We start from the raw sequence: 12,701 nt of genomic DNA, 5'->3' as shown, positions 1-12,701 counted from the left end.
TTTTTTTTTCTTGTTGCACAGTGTAACGTTTATATTTGATCAAGAAATTATTTTACTGCATAAGTTAGGATTATTTTATAATGAGGCACTTTGTATAAAAGTGTCTGCTAAATGGATCAAATAAAACCATGTCCTGACTTGTTATGGATTAAGCCTAATAAGAACATAAGAAAGGTTGAATGACTGGCTCTTGTTTGTAGCCTTGTTCATTTAAGTGTTAAAACCTTATATTAGAGACAGGAAAATATAAACCCTATCTAAATCTCACTTTAGGCGTCTTTTTCTTGATTTAACAAATTATTTACCGATATAGAAGAAAAAAAAACAAGCAAAATATTTTTGCTGAATATACTGAAATGTCCCCTTAAGCAGATTCACCATCGTGCATTTTTATAACTAAAGGTTATTTTAAGAGTATCGACAGTTTTAACATCCGCACATACAGCAAATGAAACAATGTTCATTCGATTCTTTCACATGCAGCCTTATCAGTCCAAGCTAACCGATTAGAACATTACCACAGAATCTGCATTCAACAAAAAGCACACAGAGGAAGTGGTAGTGGTGGTAAGGTACACTTGTCCGTGCATATTATAGTGACCTGGAAAAAATGAAGCAGGTCCTTTACAGTACATTTCATCTCAAACATGCAAGATAGGAAAACAGTCTGATAATGGGAAAATTGTTCTATTTCAGCACACCTGTCGTATTGTAGCTGAAGACTGAATCTCTGCGTCTGCCATCATCCACATAACTACTGGTAGTCATTAAATCAAGTGGACTGCTATTTTCTAAAACAAAAATTGAACTGTAAGTTACTTCATGCCTTTTAAAACCAATAATCTGTTTTTTGACTCCTGAAGAGGAAGATCTATGTTTTTTTTTTACACCTGAAGATGTCCACGTGAAGAGGACTCACCCATGATTTTTAACAAATATACAGTATACAAAGAAGCACTGAAACACAACACAGGCTATTGGTTCGAAAACCCACTTGTAATTTTAAAGTCGCTCTATACATTTTAGTAATTGACAGCAGTCCTGTGTGATGACAGCATTCTGGTATACACAGAAACTTTTTCCATCAAATTATTTTTCACACACTGATTAGACTACTCTAACTCCTCTTTTTTTTTGTGCGTAGACATCAGTTTACACACTAATATGTATGGCCGAATATACTGTATTAAGGAAACTATAATTTTCTATAGATAGTGATACAGTACATGTCTAAGAACATCAAGAATCAGATGCGAAATTTGCAGTCTACAAAAGACTGACATAACATGTGTTTCACTGAAATCATGGAACATAACTTATGCCAAATGCAACAGAAGACACATCCTTAGGAAAAATACAATCCTCACAGATAAATATTACTTTCCTGAAAGGTCCAGTGTTTTTCCACATTAAAAGCAGATTTATACTAACATCAGTATTTGAATGTGTTTTTTTATATTTTTGACTAGTGGCAAGATTCTCTCCACGTGGTGCTCAATATGTTCATTTTTAGAAAATAAGACTATTTCTAAATAGATGAAAAGCAATACCTAAACTTAAAGTAGGAAGTACAATTTTGTCCCTTCAATATACCATCTGCTTTCTATTTCAGAACTGCTGCCGAGTCTTTAAATTTTACTGAAAAACGTCATTATTGTTATATATAGTTATAAAACTATATTGAGGAATTCAGCTTTCAAACAACACACTTTACATTTTAACAAACTTCCTGTTAAAACATTTCAATGGACTTGTGCTCAGCTGGTAGTACTCTAATAGATATGCACATGCGCAGACAAATACAAATTCGTTTTCATGTATACTGCAGAACTTAAAAACTTAAGTTATTGAGAAGACATTTCTTACCTTTACTTCGATTTTGCGGTATAAAAATCATTCTTTCAGCAAGCGAAATAAAAACGTTCTACAGTCTTGCATGCGCAATTTTAGTCTCCTAACCTTGCTGGTGTCTTGAAAGTCGGTTGTTACGAATCGCCGTCATTGCTTTCTCAAACTTATTCTGTATCTCTCTGTAAACAGGTGGAAAGCAAACACTACAACTCCGGCCAGTCCTCAGAAAAGTGCAGGTTGGGTGACTCGAGGGTGTGACTTAAGAGCAGTACAGCGAGTGCCGTGTTGCCACAGTGACGCTGTACTTAAGTTGAACAAAGTAATCGTTCTGGTCTGGGTACCAAGAGTACGCTGTTCAGTGATCAATGATACGTGTTCAGTCTCCACGGTTCTGCTCTGTGAACAAAAGGAGGTAAACCACAAGGGGTAAGATGACAAAGCAGCACGCTGTGGCTGAAACCACGTAGCACAGTGAACACGAATGCTTTGCAAAGTTATGCGGCGTCCCTTGGAGTTTTGGTAGCTAGCTAGTCAGAAACTGCTACCGGCTATACTTGTACCACGGTTTCAACAAATGCCTGATGTCTGAGTAAAAACTTCTCAGTAGATGTTCCTGAATGATACAAATTAAATACTACAGTCCAGACGTCAAAGGTACAGTAATTAGAGTTAATGCAACAAATGTGCAGATGTGTTTACTTACCTGTAGTAGGAGAATAGGAACTACTCATTCTTCTTGAATTGTTTTTTTTTAAATTAATTGCTTACACTTACACAGCACTTTTCTGGACACTCCACTCAAAGCACTTTGCAGGTAATGGTGAGTCCCCTCCACCACCACCAATGTGCACTATCCACCCAGCTGATGCTACAGCAGCCATAGTGCGCCAGAACGCTCACCACACATCAGCTATTTAGTGGGGAGGAGAACAGACTAATGAAGCCAATTTATAGATAAAAGGGCATGATTGGTAAAGGTCAGGAGGAAATTTGGCCAGGACACCAAGGACAACACCCCTACTCTTTTCGAGAAATGCCCTGGGATTTTTAATGACCACAGTGAGTCAGGACCTTGGTTTTACATCTCATCTGAAGGACAGTACCTTTTTACAGTATAGTGTATGTGTCACAAGTTTAGCAACCTTTAAAAGAACATTTTCTCTAAATTAAAAACTAGACCAAACTCACAATGAGCAGTTTGTCTTGTAGGCCTTTTATCAGTTAACTTCATTTTTCTTCCCAACTGTATTGAGAAATACCATAGGCTTCAGTATATTTTGTAGGGAACCTTTTATTTAGGATAAAATAAATTTCCTTGTATTTTTCAAGGAAGTTACATTATTCATATAATAATATTAGAAAGATGGACTAGGGAGAAACAGAATATACAATTACCATCACCCCCAGTCATCAATAATATGATGATTAGTGTTAGATGAACATGTGTGTGGCAGAGTTAGCTTTGTTTCAAACAACAAACTTTCAGAAATGAGTCAGATTTGAAGACCATTATGGTTCAATTTCCTGTTTGCTTCTGGCAAAATATACATACCGAATTCATAGTATTTCATAATACAGTACGTGTATCATATATCTACATATCAAACATGTTGCAAAGTTGTAAAGCAGTATCAGTACGTCAGGAAACCCTCAAAAACACAGGTCCTGCCCTACAAGTATCATACTGTATACAGTACAAGTACATGTTTTTAACTTTGTTAGAATGCAAGGCCTGATACAGTATGTGTAAATTAAGCATATTAATCCACAAAATTATATGTGGTAAGTGGAAAACCTTTAAAAAGACAGCCTCCCAATCCTATTCCTATCTGTTTGAAACCTAAGTTAAGGAGCAGCAGTAATTTTAATCTTTTTATGTACTTCACGGTGAAGATTGAGAAACCCAGATAAAAAAAGCTTCAAAAATAGATTATAATGGTTATGGCTCTGGGGTTGTGCCTTTGAGCAAGGTACTTCACTCTGCTCCAGTAAAATGATCAGCTACAGTATATAAATGGGTACAAAGGTGTACAGTAGATCTCTTTGGATATTTTCATCAGCCAAATAAATCAATAATCAAACAGACACTCATGTACTGCTCTGGAATTTCAGGTTGGAAAAATGTTAAGGTTGAAGTTTTGACATACTGCTGTCGTGACCAGTGCCAGGTAAGTAATTTTAATAAATCAGGAAATTAAAATATGCCCAAGTTAGATGGAAATGTCTTTCTAGCATGATTTAGACACAATACAACCAGCATACTGCAGTATCACCAAAATTACCTGTGACCTGTATTTACAAATCACTTTACAGAGAAACAATTCCTCTCTTTAGAGCATGTCTTAGATAAATCTGAACCCACGTTTTAATCAAATTCAAGACAGAAAAGCTGCAGCACTTAGAAACCCCTCTCAATTGTTGTGGTATAGTCCACTCTCAACAGAAACAGATCACAATATAATTAATATGAAAGTATTTCAGATCTTCTAGGTATATGTTTTGTCTTTTTAATTACAATTCATTAAAATGAATGGACCTCTGATCTTTTTGTATTATATTTGCAGCTGGCTCCTATTCACTGATAATGTCTGTAGTGATATCAGATGATGAATTTCATAGCAGTCTATAAAAAAACAAAATAACAACCTACTTCAAAGCTGCTTCTGTTTACCATTGCTTTTGAAATGCTTATGTCCCGTTGAATCCTGTAAAGCTTCCTTTCTCTCATGATTTGTCATTCAGATATTGAAAATCCTGTTAGTCATCTTTTGGGGTTTCTGCAGGAACTGTAATTACAAAAAGAAAGGCTTTCATTTAAATATTGTTCCACTAAAACAATTTAGTGTTAGTTAACAGGAATGACAGGAGCTTCTGTTTTTTGGGAAAATACATCTCCTGTAATAAATTAATCTGTGATTCAGTCATTTTTCCATAATTTGTGTACAGTATATTTTCTATATAACCATATAGAAATCCATAATTTCTGTATATAACCATATATAATGAATTTTACAATAAATGTATGCATTTCATATTCCTTTCTTTTATGTCGTGTTTCATTCACACTATTTAAAGATTACATGCTGAAGTTACTGACTTTGACAAGTCTACAACAGATTTTGAAAACTTCAAAAGGCAAACAAGAAATGTTTTCGTGGTAACATAGAGAGACCATCATTAGCTTTACAGCAAAGACTACATTCAATACTTTCATATACAGTTCATGCCAGAGCTCTCAGTCAATCAATGTAAAGTAAATAATTTGAAATCAACATAAAAGTCGTCCTGGTACATCATTCAGGAGTCTCAAGACATTGGAGCACCACTAAAAAGAATCACAAAGAAATTCACATTGTGAGCATATGAAAAATAACCCAGTTTGAAGAGTGAGACAAATATGTTCTTAAAATATACTGTATGAAATGTGCTATAAAAAAAGTAGCCATTCCACAATGGGTCATGTTGAAAGGCCAAAATGAAAAAAAAAGAAAGGTCATCCATCTAACCATTTCCTAACCACTTTATCCAGGGTTGCAGGAGAGCCGGAGCCTTTACGGACAAGCCACAGGTGCAAGGCAGGATACATCCTGGATTTTAGTCAATTTACCTTTTGTACTATTACAGTATGTCTTTGGGCTGTGGGAGGAAACCCAGGGCCCACGTGAAAAACCTTTGTGAACATTTATGTAGGCTACAATATAAGCATTGTGAAACTCATTGTATAGAATACATTTTCTTTCATTATGTTATATTTCATTTCAGTATATTATATTTACTGTAAATTTTCTCTCAGATAATGTACATTATGCAAGATATTAAAGATACTGACATATTTATTGAAATGAATCAAAATTTAAATCTACAGTTCTGTCTTTACTGCAGGAAGGAAGCTTGAAGAAGGAAATAAGTACTGCATGGCAGAGGTGGATTTTGGACCTAAACATCTGCCAACATTATGTCGTTTTGCCAGGATTCCTTCTGACCTGATTTGAAGTTTACTGCATAAGTAAAAATCTCCTTTAGACAACCAATGTTTCTAATCATTTTTATTTTAGTGAGCTTCTTCTAATAAAGCAACCACCTTTCCGAATCCATCTTCCAAATTACAATAAGGCATACTCAAAGAACAGTATATACAGTACTGTACAAAAGTAAATACAGGTAAAATACAAAAGTTCATCAGCTTTTTAACCTGTTAGACGATGGATAGGGAATACAAGCCAATTTAAATCTGAAGTTCATGTGCTGTATCTTGTGAATTTATCAAAAATAACACTACAAATAACAAACAACAAAGGACAGTTTAAAAACTCACAAGAAAAGTTAATATATTACAGAACAAACATCAGCGCAGCTGTAAAAGAGGTAACGGCTTAAAGGGAAGCAGGAATGTCCATCCAGCAATTTTCTAACTACTGTACTTCATCCAAAACAGGGTCATGGGGGGGTTGGGAGTCTTTCCCAGTGAACAACGGGTACAAGAGGGGATACACCGTGGACAGGACACCACTTCATCACAGGGCACACAGACACAAACACACACACTCACACCAGGACCAGTGTTCCCAGAAGCTACTGTGGTTAGCCTACCAGTATGTCTTTGGACTGTGGAAGGGAGCCAGACCACCCAGAGGAAACCCACACAAATATGGAGAGAACACACGAGCTTCATTTACAGTAGACAGCACCCCAGGAATTAAACCCAAGGCCCCAGGTTTGCAAGAAAGCAATGCTAAAAACCATTGCACCACCATGCACAATTTGTCAATTAAATTGGAAAAAGTGACAGTAACTAGCAGAGTAGTGAAATAACTAAAAATGTTCCTACAGTGTAACTTTTAGGCACAGGAGATACAAGGAGGCCACAATAAGAAGATTTTAAATGCATTATTACAACTTAGAAGATAAATAGATGAAGAATGCAGAATATAAATCAGGCCTTAATGAGTGAGTAGTGCAGATGAGACCTGACTTCTGACTGCTGTGCTTGGAATGACCTATTCAGGGAGCACAATGAGGGTAAAAAGAGTGTGAAAGTGTGTTACTGCATGTTCTGCAATAGGGAGATGGAAGCACACCACTGCTATGATTCAGAGATGGTAGAAGATATTCCAGGATGGATGGAAGGTGGCATCTACTGTTGTGTAACCATGAAGAGTATGGAGGCAATGGAGGAATATCCCTCAATGATTCTCATGTACTGTATAATGTATCTGCAATTCTATTGTGACCTAACCTTTTCAGCAGGAAACAACCCACCATCACCATACTCTTAACAAAGATCAGCTGACTCACATAGAGTTTTTATCAGGAAGTCTGACCACAAGACAGAAAGTGATATACAGTATCAAGATTATGTCTACTATTGCATTTTAGATCATAGAAGGCTTTGGCCACTTGATAAATATCGAGATGTTTAACTATACAAAACAAACAAAGCTCATTTGGCGAAGAATATAACAGGAGTTTAGATCATATGTGTGTCAAAGCCTTGGAAAAAAAACGTAAGTAGGGCTTACTTAGGCTTGTCGCCAGTTTCCTAAATTAATGTTTTTAAACAACAGGATTACAGCTCCACAGCTTAGATTTTAATTCAATAATAAGAGAAATGTAATGTACACAGTACACAATAGCTAATTATGTAAGACCTACTGTACAATTTTAGACAAAGATTACACAGCTTTGTTAGTTGTTTTTGTAGATTCTGATATTTCTGTATTCTGATTAGGAGTTTCTTGAAGTGAAAACATGAGTAATCTAGTCTTTTCACCTGACCTAAAGTGAGAAGGTTATAGGGACAGTTCACCCGAGAGAATGCAGCTCTCATTACTTACTGCTTGGATAGTCAATAGCTCTGCTTCTCTCTATATAAACTGGCTATGAGGCCTACAGAGGTTGAGGCACGAAGACCAGCTGAACCTCTGAGATGAACAAGCTTGAAGGGAGAACAGTTTTGTGGAAGCAGACCAAGGAACTGATGGCTGTTAAAAAAGTTTTTCTTTTCCCTGATAATATACACAATAAATGGTGCTGCTACATTGTGGATGTCCTGGACCTTTACACATTCTTGTGCTGTTGTTTCACCAGCTGGTAACAAATACATTGTAAGCTTGAATAAAAAAATGAATGATCTCATAGTTCATAAAACATGGAAGACTGTGCCTCATTTCTGTAACAAAATACTTTGAGACTATGACACACAGCAGTGCAAAAAATAAAATTAAAGAAAACCACTAAAACTTAAATATGGCAATTTAAATTTAATATATTTTAATTTTTCACAAATCCTTTCAAAAACTTTCAAGAATTTGTGAAATCTGTAAATGAACAAATAGGTCACTTTGAATAGCAAAGTTTTTTATTTAAAAATGTGTTAGGTACCATTTACAAGTAAGAAAGATATTTTGGGAAACTCAACCTACTCAAACTCAACTCAAACTACTGTTTGAATAAAAAAAAGGCAGGACTGTCTTTTAACAGCTGTCATACTGAAATTAATTTAGTCATAGACAATATATGTACTACATACAGTAACCAACATCACTATCTCCAGTAACCTACTTAAACTCTCAGTAATTAATTGTTTCTCTTGTGCCTGTTTAAGCCAAGGCAAATCCTTTAATTTGCAGCCGTTCAGTCCTGTGTTAGCAGACCACTGAATTAATGCCAGATTGTGTAATAATCTGTGTGCGGTTATAGCGCTGAATTAATATTGACCATTCTCTTGAAGTGGATTGGAATTCAGGCCTCGAGCTGTGAAAGGATGAAACAGCTTCTGATACACACCAGTATCTCTCAGCACTTGGCACCGTTTCATAATATAGTAGGTTCTTGTTAGCTTGCATGATTAACTAATAAAGTTTAACTTTATTTATTGGGTGGAGCAGCGGCACTGTGGCTAAGGATTTACACCTGTTGCTGGTTCAAATCCCACAACTGCCAGAGGAATTGTACTCCATTGGGCCCCTGAGTAAGGCTCTTTCCCCCAATTGTTCCAGGAGCACTGTACAATGGCTGGCCCTGTACTCTAACCACAAGCTTCTCTCCCTGTCTGTGTCTCATGGAGAGCAAGCTGGGGTATATATATAAAAAAAGTCAAATTCCTAATGCAAGAAATTGTATATGGCTAATAAAGTGATCTTAGTCTTAAAGTAATTATTTATGATACATTACAAAGATATTTTTCTAATTTAACATGGGTTATTTAATTTTTTCTGTTCTAATAATCAAGACGTTAAAAAAAGCTTTTTCACTTATGAACAAGGGCATATACACACCCTTTTCAGGAATTCTTTACTAGATATTAAGAAGACAATGATACATCTAAATAATATCAAACATATCTCACTGGATATGTGTACTGAAGATGGCAGAATGGAAAGACTTCTTCACTGAAGTCCAGCAATACCATGTGACAGTGTTTTATTTTCTACAAAAAATTGCTGAAATTATTTTGAGATTGTACATATTTTTGTCAAAATATTTTCTTTATATCAACATGTTAGTATGGTGTCTGTATTCAGAATGGACTTCATTAGAAATAACTACAGTATATTGTACACATTGATGTTGCAGATCCATAAATATTAGCCACCTTACACACTGAATACCAGAGCAGTTGCAGTAACACAAGAAAGTTAGGCTTTTAATATGTTTGAGCATAGAACATTCATACTGTAATGTTTTTTTTATCTTTTAATTATTTGTAAAATAACTTGTAGTTATTATAAATAAAGTAAAATTTAAGACAGTAGAACAGGTTTTAGTGTTATTTTCCTTTTTCCCCTCCAAGCAATATTCCTGCGACACATCACCACCTTGTGGGGGTACTGTATAAAAAACAGAAGGGAATTTCAGAGATGGAACAGGGATACCCTGCATACAGTAAATATCTGTGTGAAGGGCTCTTTGGATTTTTTTGACTGCTCATACTGTACATACTGTTCTGTACATATTTGTGAAAATTCAAGTTTTCTTGTTGGCTTTGTCCTGCTACCCTCAGTTCAGTTTGTGTCTTTTTTTACAGAAGTCCAATTAGAACGTGTTGTAAGTAAGATTAGACTAGGAAAGGTCATTACTCCCACATTGATTAGCTGTTAGTAGCTAACGCACTAGGGAATCTTATCAAAGCACTTCTTGAACGTTATCTTCAACAACATACTGTAGGTGAATACTAGCCAACCACTTCTCCCCATGTAATTCAGGATGACCTGAAATGCAATGGTAATTTTTACTCCACATTCCTGGTCCCTGTTTTCTAGCTTGTGCTTATCTATCCTTTGGTTCAATTTGTCAAATCCACTGCTGATTCTGATAATCCTTTCTTTTCATAGCCCATCTTGTTGTAGATCGAAGAGATTAAGTTCCTTTATCCTGACTATACTGTATATGGCATTTCCTTTAAGACCAGAACCTGCTTTTCTGTGAACTAAAGTTAAACATTTCATTATTAAGACTTGACAAGTGTCTTTAAATACGTTAAATGGATGCATTTAAAATCAGCTCTTAATACTTCTGTATTAGTACATCACCATGTACAGGTGTGGCCCTTGGTTTAGGAAAACTAGGCTACTGCCCCCTCAATGTGCAACACAGTTTTTTAAAATTCAAATGTAAAAAAAAAAATTCCCTCCAGGGGCTCTTTCTGTTGCTGCTAATCTAGCCTGTAAGAATTATAATATTAATAGTTTTGAGTGTAAGTGTAGTGGTTTATTTCACTATTGATGTAGTAAATGACTCTTGCCATAAGATGTGGTTGCCATAAGATAATATCAGTGTGGCTTCAGCTACTGGTACACCTGCTGATGAAATTAAATTAATTAAAATCATGTAGTTGCAACTGGTAAACACACTTTGTCCTCCAAAAGGACATACCTATTGGGCACTGAGAAAAGGAAGCACAGAAAAGAAGAGAAGAATATGCAGAGATAAGCCAAATCAAGTTGTTTTTCATTTGGTTTTAAGTAAATCATGAGGAAATCATCTCACATTTAATATATCAGAAACTGAAACAGAGCCTGTAGTTTAATATTACAACAGATTGCTGTAGTTTAGACTTAAATGTTGAATTAAAAGAAAAACATACCACAGGAAAAAAAACCCAACAAAATTCCATGTGTATAAACTGCACACACTCAAGGCAAACAGGTACAGGTGGCGTGGTTCGATTTTCAATTTATTCTATTTTTTTAGGACATACAGATAATCTTTGATCCTCACCACCCCAGTATAGGGTATCCAGTTTAAATCATAAAACTATATTAATTCAATAATTAGTCATCATATCACCAATACATTTTGAGTGTGGATGTACAGTATAATGTGGTACTGTAGGTCTGTGCTTTTCGGCATATGGCTCAGGGGAACTTTGCACATACAGTAGTACACTGTGAACTCAGATGGACATTATTCCAGGAGGATTCCTGGTTTTAATTTTTAACAAGACAAAAAGACTTCTTAATAAAGTAACATAAACAACTACAAAATAAGAACTTCAATTACTAATCTTAAGTCCTGCACATCCTTACATACACAAAAACCCATGTGAAAATGCACCTGTTTCTAATCATTACTCAATAATGATTAGAGTAATGAGGGGGTGGAGTGGTGGCACTGTGGCTAAGGATCTGTGCCTGTGGCTGGAAGGTTGTCAGTTCAAATCCAGCAGCTGGCAGAGAAATCCTCCTCCATTGGGCCCCAGAACAAGGCCCTTAAGCCCAACTGCTCCAGGGGCACTGTACAATGGCTGACCCTGCACTCTGACCCCAAGCTTCTCTCCCTGTCTGTGTGTCTGTGTCTCATGGAGAGCAAGCTTGGGTATGCAAAAAGATGAATTCCTAATACAAGAAATTTTATATGGCTAATAAAGTGATCTTATCTTATAGAGCTTTTCTGGACACTCCACCCAAAGCATGTACAGGCAATGGGGCTCCCCTCCACTACCACCAATGGGCAGCATCCACCATTGGTAATGTTTGTCTACAAATTGTAGATCTGAATGTAATTAACTTGGTTTAAGGTGTGGTTATGAGAATTCCACTTCACTAAAGGTTGAAGTTTACTGTCAGAAGTTGTCACTGCATTAAAGCTTGGCGATGGTCAATAATGTTCTTACAGTTGATTGAAGATTCAGAAAGCCTCATACATCAAAAGTAGGGTTAAAGAAACATTTATAAAGGGTGTTAAAGTTAAATTTGAATACTAGTATACTAATATGTTCACTTATTCAGACACATTTGAAGTAAAATGTTTAAGCCTAAAGCATTCGGGCTTTGATTAAGGTTGAGGATGGGCAGATTACTGTACATGTTTATGCATGCAAATTGATGAATGCTCACATTGTCATAACAAACTAAAATTAGGTGTGAATTCTAATAATTTCAGAGGGAATACTGTATCTTACCTTTTCATAATATCATAATCAAGCAGGCTAATCAGTATGGTCTAATATACTGTATGATAGTGGGTTTAAACTGGTGTTCTAGTACACTTACTGAAAAGCAAAGTCAAGCAAATTCTAATAGAATCTGCTGTAGGGTTTTCTTTTTATTGGTACAGATTATATATGAAATACTGTACTTCTAAAAAGCTGCTGAAATAGAAATGTTGTTTAAATTGTCCATTTTGTGTAATTAATGGTAACAGGTGGGCATTTTTGCTTATGAAACGTATTGTTTTCAGTTTTGAAAAGTGAGTAGAATGCCTTGGCATAATGAACAATATAGAAAGGCAACATTTCCATTCTGTTGCATTAATATACTTTTACAGATGCAAGTACTTTTGAATGGGATCTGTGGCTTAGGTGGTTTTGGTATAGTGGTGATACCATTTGTATTCAAAACCATCTTGAG

The 12,701-nt window shown here is 35.7% G+C and overlaps 1 protein-coding gene across 3 annotated transcripts in view; it reads right to left on the bottom strand.

Annotated features, from left to right (window-relative positions):
* Positions 1-2,258, bottom strand: part of cracr2aa (calcium release activated channel regulator 2Aa) — a 67,633-nt gene extending 65,375 nt beyond the window's left edge. For 2 of the 3 annotated variants that reach the window (XM_088646993.1, XM_088646992.1), the window contains exon 1: positions 1,867-2,258. The gene's annotated coding sequence lies outside the window, so the exon portion shown is untranslated. Of the gene's footprint in view, positions 1-701; positions 792-1,866 lie in introns of all 3 variants that reach the window. The other variant, XM_088646994.1, reaches the window with a different exon arrangement.
* Between the last annotated feature and the right edge of the window lie 10,443 nt (positions 2,259-12,701).

Source organism: Lepisosteus platostomus, chromosome 9, assembly GCF_059453375.1.
Source record: "Lepisosteus platostomus isolate fLepPlt1 chromosome 9, fLepPlt1.hap1, whole genome shotgun sequence".
Lineage (NCBI taxonomy): Eukaryota > Metazoa > Chordata > Actinopteri > Semionotiformes > Lepisosteidae > Lepisosteus > Lepisosteus platostomus.
The sequence above is the reverse complement of the archived record's forward strand: the minus strand, read 5'-3'. Positions and strand labels throughout refer to the sequence as shown.